The sequence below is a fragment of the Dunckerocampus dactyliophorus genome, chromosome 5 (assembly GCF_027744805.1).
Source record: "Dunckerocampus dactyliophorus isolate RoL2022-P2 chromosome 5, RoL_Ddac_1.1, whole genome shotgun sequence".
Taxonomy (NCBI): Eukaryota; Metazoa; Chordata; class Actinopteri; order Syngnathiformes; family Syngnathidae; genus Dunckerocampus; species Dunckerocampus dactyliophorus.
Genome location: NC_072823.1, coordinates 15,376,821 through 15,383,190, shown reverse-complemented (window position 1 = coordinate 15,383,190; position 6,370 = coordinate 15,376,821). Strand labels below are relative to the sequence as shown.

At 36.7% G+C, this 6,370-nt stretch overlaps 1 long non-coding RNA gene across 1 annotated transcript; it reads left to right on the top strand.

Moving 5' to 3' along the window:
* The first annotated feature begins 613 nt into the window (after positions 1-613).
* Positions 614-6,126, top strand: LOC129181502 (uncharacterized). Its single transcript, XR_008570445.1, has 3 exons — positions 614-725; positions 1,239-1,301; positions 5,160-6,126. It is a non-coding gene; the product is annotated as an uncharacterized LOC129181502 (long non-coding RNA).
* Positions 6,127-6,370: the final 244 nt, after the last annotated feature.

Sequence of the window (6,370 nt, the reverse complement as noted above, 5' to 3'; positions counted from 1 at the left end):
AATTGGTGCTGCACAAAATGATGCCATGTTCGATGGAAATTTTTTATATGATGAAGATAGGCTCCAGCATACCCGCAACCCTAGTGGGGATAAGTGGCATAGAAAATGGATGGATGGATGGAATTTCCTTGTAATAGATAACGTTTAAAAAGTCAACAGTAAACAGTGTGAATTAGTGCTTGACAAGAAAAAAATCATTTCAAAGGAAAAAGATATCAAACACATCTCCCTCTCTCTCTCTCTCTCTATATATATATATATATATATAATATAATATATGTGTGTGTGTATGTATGTATATACTGTATGCATGTAAACTGCCTGGCAACCCAAGGTCCGCAGATTGAGAGTCAAGTGTGCTAGCGTTTGAGCTAACAGCCACATTGGCTGGTGCCTTTTACATACACTTTTCTTCCCATCCCTTACTGTGTAAAATATCTAACGTTAACAATATTTTTTTTTAGCAAAAATGATTGAATTAGAATTAGAATTATTGGTAGTTTTAAGACTGATCATAAAGTGAGGCACTTGTGGAACTACTGTAAGTTTATAGGTAAAAAAGGCCAGGCTTTAAATTGGCGAGACGCAGGAAGTGAAAGAACAGACACAGGAAGTGGAGACGATATACCGATTATAATAATGGCCGCACATAAAGGAAATGTGTGGAATTGGGAGCAACCAGCAGTAAGATGAGGTCAAATTGAAAAGACTTATTCAACATAAACGTAGGTATCCAAGCTGTCATTCACTTGCTCACATTCAACTAATCTATAAAATGCACACGTCAACATTTTTGCCACTTTTTAGTACAGTACTCTGAGACTGATCTCTTGTCTCCAACCTTCACCTATCTTGTACGTATTCACACATCATTTAAACACACCTCATGTATTCACACATTCACCAACAGCTCTTTATCAACTTATTCGTTTTTGTTTATTGTCTGGTGCTACATCTTTAATTTCCTCCTACTGCGTTGTATCTTTGCTAACTAGAGGTTGGCCTAGCTTAGGTATGATTTGAGCTACTTTCCAACAAAGCTGTAGTGTTTGTCTTTGAATTATGCTTATAATCTTAACGAAAGGTAAGGTAGTTGTGTTTTCACTTAAAAAAAATGCTTATGTTACTTATGTTCATTAACTGTATAATGACATATGTACAGTATCAACTTAACAGACCCATCCAATAAAATACTAACAATTATTTTTATTTCCTATTTCCCCCCAAATTATATTTAGGTTATACCATTTAGAGACAGAGTTTCCTGGGACAACCGTAGCAACAGAGAGACAACAACAAAGGTATGCTTACATTTCCCACAATTGTTGTAAAACAGGTTATTATTTGACTTGTCACTTATATCATTATATTTCAGTCATTGGTTGTGGTTGTTGGTTATTTACTGAAATCACTGTGTTAAATTGCCTTATTGTAAGGTATGTGCATTCTCTTTTTAACCCCCATATAATAATGTTTTGGTTTATTTAAAAACTGCTCAACAAAATTACACTAAGGAATCATAATATGATTATACTTTCACAATTCAACAGGCCCAAAAAAAGAATAGGAATGCTTATTTAATCCTACTCCTTCTCAGTAGATTACAGCAGAACTTGTGTGTACAATGTTGTGAAAAGGAGAGCAAAAGCATAAAGAATGTATAATCAATAAACTGACAGCTTATTAAATACTGAAATGATAAATGCGGGAGTCAAATACAGAGAAATTGTATCTTCTTTAACAATTATTATTATTATTATCGTGGTTGTAATTTAGAGTGGCGTAGAACTGCAATGCAAGGTTTTTTCTATCTTTTTCTGTAACATTGGAGGGGCAAATTATAAGAAACACCTGTCGGTGTGATATAGGGCAGGACAAAATTACTACTGTTTAAATACAACATGTTAGCACACTGTAACTTACAAGCTCACGCCGCTGATTTCGAACCTCTCAAGGCCTTGTTAACAGTGACAACAGTGCACTTACTGGTATGGGCTGTGATAAGGGAAAGCATTTGGCTTCACCTATGTGCATTCACTGGTTACTGTAAATATTTAAGCCATGCCTGACTGATATATGAGACGGCTGCTATGTAGAGTGGTCATTGCTCGGGAGTGAAGCCACGGGCCTTCCAGAATATGGCTCATGTAACAGCTTCACAGCCAGCATGCTTCGGGGATCAATTCTCTGGTTTACCCTCGATAGCCTTTCTGGATGAGGGGATTCCAGCGGCTTTATGTTGGGATGAACTGTCGGATGATGCATTCACTCACAGCACATAAAAGGCCTTATATGCTGTGTATGAAACACATAACCACATTTGTCACTGAAACAACTGTGTCTAAAAGCAAAGCAATTTGGTATGTTTTGCAAAACAATTCCTTTCATTAAGTCTAATTTCAAACCTGACATTGTAGCTGCAAATAAAATAGAAATTTGAATGAAAAATGGGTGCATAAATTGCAGTTTATTAAAATAAATGGCGGTATTGTGATATATCTAGCTAGCTCGCTATTTGAAGTTGGCAACCTTTTTTTTTTTTTTACACACACAACCTTAATGTTTGAGATTGTGATTGTGGTCCGTAGAAACAAAAAATCATTCATATAAAGATTTGACAACAGTGCCACCAAGTGGCCTTTACACAGTACCACACATGCAATAGAAATAAATATAAAATAAAATGAATAAAGGACAATAATAACGATGATGGTAATAATAATTATCATATCGCACAATTCAAAATGTGCGAAAAGGAGTAGTGAGAAGCAGGGTTTATTTAATCCTACCCCTGGTAAATATGTTAATATTTGGAAGAAAGGTGAAGCACCACAGCAAACAAGAAGAGTCCAGTTGCCTTGGTTCAACCTTTGTCGACTATCAACACTGTACTTACAATTTTATTAATTAAATTAAAAGCTAAGCAGACACTAATTGGGGCACTTCTTAATGAATAATTGTCTGGACAGTAGACATAAATATATAAATGAAATGGTCTGACGAAAACATTCTTGACTTCCTGTAGATAATTTTCCCAACGTATCTGTACACCACATTTAGTAAACATACCTGTAAACATAAGCTTAGCATATTTATCTCGCTTATAATGTCTGCATGTGTCTACAGGTCATGTGATGTATGCATGTATCACCTATCAGGCTACCTCTTGGGTATTTTATCCAATAATGGCTGTTGTGGCGAGCTAAATGTCAACATTTCACCCTTTCACTATCCTCCTCTTCCCACGCGTTTTATTGTGTCTGAGCGTGAGCGGCTCGTCAGATGATGTGACAGCAGAGGCCACGCACCGCTGTAGACCCCCGGCGCCATTAATCATGTATAGCAGCCACTCACTTTATCTGTGTGATCATTAGGCATACTTTAACATGATGATCACTCTGTGGAAATGAGCTCCTGGAGGTCGCTTCCATTATTCATACCTACAGGAGCGCAAGCTGCCGCCCTATTCCTGGAAATGAGGTTTAATGAAGTGAGGCCATATTTAGACGTTGTGCTCTTAATATGTCACTATGGTCTTGTCGGCTCTCCATTTTTTTTTATATCCTCCAGCTGTCTGATTAATCAGAGATGTGTGATTAAAACAACGTGTGGGTGTTGGAAGGTGTGATTCATGAGGATGAACAGCAGCTAGTATTCTCTCAGAGGCCATTGATTCCATTTGATTGATTGACCTTTGCATTAAAGTTGTGTTTTGTACCTGTTAGAGCAGCACTGGGTACGACAAGGCTTCAAAAAGGGCCAATAACTTACCTTGCAGACAGCTACCGCCCGAGGCTTCTGTTTCTAATATCATTCCTAATTAAAATGGAAGGTGCACATTTGCATGTTCCATTTTCAGACTGTATTTTATCATTTTCACCGGTATGCTCAAGCTCCAACAAGAAATATCTGGGCCTAAAATAAAAGCTCTGTACAAAGTTCAAGTCACCCTTGTGTATCCAGTGCATCACCAAGCCAGTAACTGTAAATATTTCAACTATGTTTCACCGAGTCGGCTCCTTTTGTAGCATTGTGACGGCTCCAGAGGGAAATGACATGCCTTCCAGTCATGCATGACACTTTGTACTGATGCAGCTCATGTAACAGGAGCTATGCCGGGATCATCTACTGATCAGCCGCCAGGGTCATTACATCACAAGCCCAGTCGAGCTTTACGTTAGATGTTTGCTGATGATGTTGCATTAAAAGCTTACAAATATCCACTTTCTCTCGCTCTGTCTTGGTCTCTCAATCACGTTTTGTTACAGTAAATGCTAAAGCAGTTTCCCAAATGCACCAATGTATTTGTTGGTTCTGTCAATGTTCCCCTGATAGTTATTCATTCACTTAATTGGTCTCTCAGGCAGTGCAGCAGTCCACACTTAAAAACATTATATTACTGCACCTGAGATATGGAAAAGTACTTATGTATTTGCCTTCATTAAATGTCGTCTTTCTGTGTTCTCTGCTCTGTTAAGCATTTGTCACTCTAGTAGAAGTGCTCCTGGTGACAATCTTGCATTTAACACTGTATACCTTGTGGTGAAATGTCATTTTTACTCTAAACCTTTTAAAATTTCACAATTTGATCCTAGGTGAATTTACAGTATGTAAAAAAAACAAACAAACAATAAAACCAAGTTATCCTTTTAAAAAAAAAAAATGTAAATCATTCAATAATGTAAATCAAAGGTAAAATAAATAAATAAAAATTTAAATCAAAACTGGATCATCAGACTTTACAAAAAAGCTCAAAGGCACATGACATCCAAACATAAAAAAATGTAAGAAATAAAATCAAAATAAAAAGTAATTTAAAAGTGAGGTACAAAAAAACTTGTTAGATTCAAAATTTTTAGGCCCTTACTAGAAAATGTAAAATTTTGGTTCTACAATGGCCTTTCTAGGATAGGTGATAATTGGTTAATTGCGTCTTGGAGAATGTGAGGCAAAATGAAGTGTGCACTAATAGGCTAAAACCAGCAGAGATGAATCTAAACCAGCTATTGAGTCTAAACTAAACTAAACTAAACTAAACTAAACTGAACTGAACTAATTTGCTGTCTGAATATGACATTACTTTGCTTTTCTTAATATTTTCTTTAAGGTAAAAATAACAAAATGACTTTTTTTGACATCACTTCCTGTGAGGATGGAAGGGAGCTGGGAACCAGGTAGTCTCCAAGAAATAATGATGTTGAAGGACATGGGAGACAGCTTCAACAAAGTAAGAGATAAACAGAGCGATGACACGAAGTACAGTACTGATGTTAGGGAAAATTGTTAAATCTTCAGAAAAGTCTTTGTTCTTTTTAGCCCCACTCATCACACTCAGCTATTTTTTTTTAAGATTTGTGGCCTGTATATTGGACTCTAAATGTTTGTAACACTCTGACGTCTGTACATCTCTGTGGTAACTGAACTGTGGCCTATTGACTACTTGCCCCCCAAGTCAAACCCAGAAGTGATGTGGACTGCCTCTACACGATTCCAACCCAGCAATTCTAAGTGTCCACATATAAAGATATGGTTTGGATGAATTATTTGTAATAGACAAGGTGAAGGATTAGGATTAGGTTCCGCTTCTTCCTACTCCTTTTCGGACATTGTTCCACTTTTGCAAATGTAACCACGTGATGTTCCTTAATGCAACTTGATCAGCATGTCTAAAAACAAATAAACCTTACCGTCCGTCTGTCTCTGTAGCTACCATTTGTAAGCTATATACAACAGAATGCTGCAAAATCAATGAAGTTGTCTGCAACAAGATCCACAAAGGAATATAATTTTTTTCTGGCTCGCCAAAGTATAGGTCTGTTATGTGTAACCTATTGGAGATCATAAAATCTTTGGTGAACACTGGTCAGCATAGAAGCCTTGGCATGCTGCCTGCTTCAGTGATCAATACACTGAGTGAAGATGTAGGTAGAGGAGAGAGAGCACAATATTGCTACTGCAATATCAGGGAAGGAGGGACAGCATTGATTTACCTCCATCAATATACTGTGCAATACACTATACCTCTAAATAATGCAAAACCAGACAATTGCTATTGAACATGTCCCATAAAACACTGGACGACTGTGATTAACCAATATTGAAATAGTGATTTCTTAATATTTCCAAACTTAGTAACTCTGGCACTCCACTTATAGATAAACCTATGTAGATTGTGGTCGTCTGCTGCATTAATATTTTATCAATGGGATGTTTAAAATTCATAAAGTTTAATTAAATTAAAGGGCGTGATGAATTAAGAAGCCCATTCCTCAAAATACGATCCTGATCAAAATTTTAAGACCAGTTGAAAAATCGCAATAATTTACATTTTGCACTTTTGGAGGTTCTAAGTGGAGCTTCAAAATGAAAA